The sequence below is a fragment of the Alligator sinensis genome, unplaced genomic scaffold (assembly GCF_000455745.1).
Source record: "Alligator sinensis unplaced genomic scaffold, ASM45574v1 scaffold444_1, whole genome shotgun sequence".
NCBI lineage: Eukaryota > Metazoa > Chordata > Crocodylia > Alligatoridae > Alligator > Alligator sinensis.
The window spans coordinates 4,263,051-4,265,374 of record NW_005841886.1 but is presented as its reverse complement, the minus strand read 5'-3'; the positions used below and the strand labels follow the sequence as shown (position 1 = coordinate 4,265,374).

The following is a 2,324-nucleotide window of genomic DNA, read 5'->3' as shown; positions in this document are numbered from 1 at the left end:
ACTCTTTCCTGCCTATGCAGGGGGTCAGACTCGATGATGTATTGAAGTCCCTTCCGACCCTAACATCTATGAATCCATGAATCTATGATTCAATTCAGAGAGATTCAAGGGTCCTCCGATTGAATTTGGATTTGGAGATTTGGCCACTGAATTGGGCCAAATCTCTGCTGAATTGAATCAAGGACTGAAGTTTCGTACAGCCCTAGAAATCAATCCTTCTGCTTGAGTCTTGTTTTGCTTCCCCTCCCCACAAGGTTTTCTATGCAGTTACTTCAAACCATCTGTCTGTGTACTAAGCAAATTTGCTGGGAAGGGGTGGTAAGAAACCCAGTCAGCTGGCTACTCAGCCTGAGACAAATGTGCTTTCCCACGCTCCGATGGAGTTTGGCACTCAGATGTCTCTAAACACTATATTCTCCATAAGACAGGTTTTCAAAAGTGCAGACCCCAGTATCTGAGGCACAGAATCTCAACAGGCCAAATTCTGGCTACTTCTTGTTGTGTCCATTTAGGAGCTGAGTTTTCCTGTGTTTCTTGGTGCATGTGGCTAGACTGCAGGGTGAAACATTTTCTGAGTCCATAATGGCTGACCCATGTCTGAAGGGTTAGCCATACAGGTATAATTTCTGCTCATGCTCTGTACCTGTTTTTCAGCTAGTGCTGGGAAAGCTCCTCTGTCTTGTCCCAAGGGTTTAGGGCAGCCTGTGAGATTTTATTCTACATCTTTGGCTCCAAATCCTGATGCCCAAGGTCCCATTTATACGCAGAGTCTAGACTCTCACTGTTTGAACTCATGAACAACACATCAATCAAACCTGGAAGAAGCCAGGTGGGGCATGGAAAGTTGGCTCCATAGCCTGATGCCTCCCCCTCCTTGCCCCTCCAGAGCCTCATGGCACATTCTGCATTCAATATCCATGAAATCTGAAGGGGGAAAAGAAGGGCCAAGAAGGGAGAGGACAAAGTGGGGAACTGCTGGATCCCATGACATGCTTTTCTTCTCACCCAGCTGGTATCAGAGCAGATTTCTCTAGGGCAGTGGTTCTCAACTTTTGCAGACGCAAGACACCCCTGGATAGACTCAAGGCAGCCCTCGAAAAATGCCAGCACTTAGTTTTCACTCCTTTTTTCCTACAGAAAAATAATAGAGCAGGTTTTCTATTGCAAAGAACTCAGAAAGATCCAAACTGTAGATTTCTATTTGAAATCTCTGGGTTTATCTTGTGCATCATGTTTGTAAACCTAACAGTGCTAACATTGGTTGGCACCCCATGGCACCTTTGAAAGGATCTCAAAGCAACCCAGGGTGCTGTGACACCCTGACAATCACTGCTCTAGGGTGTAAGAATACCCATGGGCCCCCCCTCCATGAATCAGAGAAGGAAGTAAGAGCCATGCTGCTGGGGGGGAAGGTACATGGCCTCTGTGGGGATATCAATGTAAGTGCAAATGCTATAAGACCTGCTCCTGCTAACTGCTTGGGGATAGTGTGCACCTACCCAAGGCTCAACAATGGGAGCATGAGTGAGACTCACTGTATCCTGTATCTCCTTCATAAAGAAATCCATAGAGAACCATAAGAGAAAGCTTTCACTTGAAGCTGCCTTTTGGAGAGCTCAGGGGCTGGACAAACAGGGGTATTTATTGCCCAAAGGAATGGAGGGAAGGAGCGGCACCACCTTTTCATTCTGTGCTCCATTCCAACCAATGGCCCTGGCCAGTGATGTAACTAGGAGGGAGTGATAGGGGTAAGCACCCTGGGTGATGACTTGGGAGAAAACGGGACAAAAAAAAAAAGCAACTGCTGCTGGCAGCCATGTATTTGCAACTGTGAATGCTGTGTTAACTGATAGTCATCATTTCCACCTTGCCACATGCACCCAGGTGAATCCCTACACTTCTGGCCCTGGCCAAAGCAGGGGAAGCATGAGGGGCAATCTGCAGTCCTATTGCACACCTGGCCATTCAGGGAGGGCCTTGTGCTTCTCCAAAGAGCTACCCTGTTGCCTGCAGGCCTACCCCATCCTATACAAAGGCCTTAAAACCCTTCATTTACACTGTGCACAGGGACCCTCTTCTGTACCCCTTTCCACTGCAAAAGAGTGACCTGACCCCCCAGGGTAGGGTGCTATTTTTTATATGCCAGGGCATCACAGTCAGTGTATGTCACTGCACTGCTTTTCTCACAGCTGAGACTGACTGAGGAGAAAAACCCTCCTCTTACCTGATAAAGAAAAGAAAAACCCAGTGAACAAACCTCTCCTTCAAATGCCCTCTGAGCCAAGAGTAGCAGAGCTAAGGAGTACTGCCTCACAACAAGGGAA

The 2,324-nt window shown here is 47.5% G+C and overlaps 1 protein-coding gene across 8 annotated transcripts in view; it reads right to left on the bottom strand.

Annotated features, from left to right (window-relative positions):
- Positions 1 to 2,324, bottom strand: part of SCN4A (sodium voltage-gated channel alpha subunit 4) — a 148,476-nt gene that overhangs the window by 68,430 nt on the left and 77,722 nt on the right. Inside the window, exon 1 of one of the 8 annotated variants that reach the window (XM_025196913.1) lies at positions 1,006 to 1,106. The exons of the other annotated variants lie outside the window; for them this stretch is intronic. The gene's annotated coding sequence lies outside the window, so the exon portion shown is untranslated. Of the gene's footprint in view, positions 1 to 1,005; positions 1,107 to 2,324 lie in introns of those variants that run through there. 8 annotated transcript variants of the gene reach the window in all.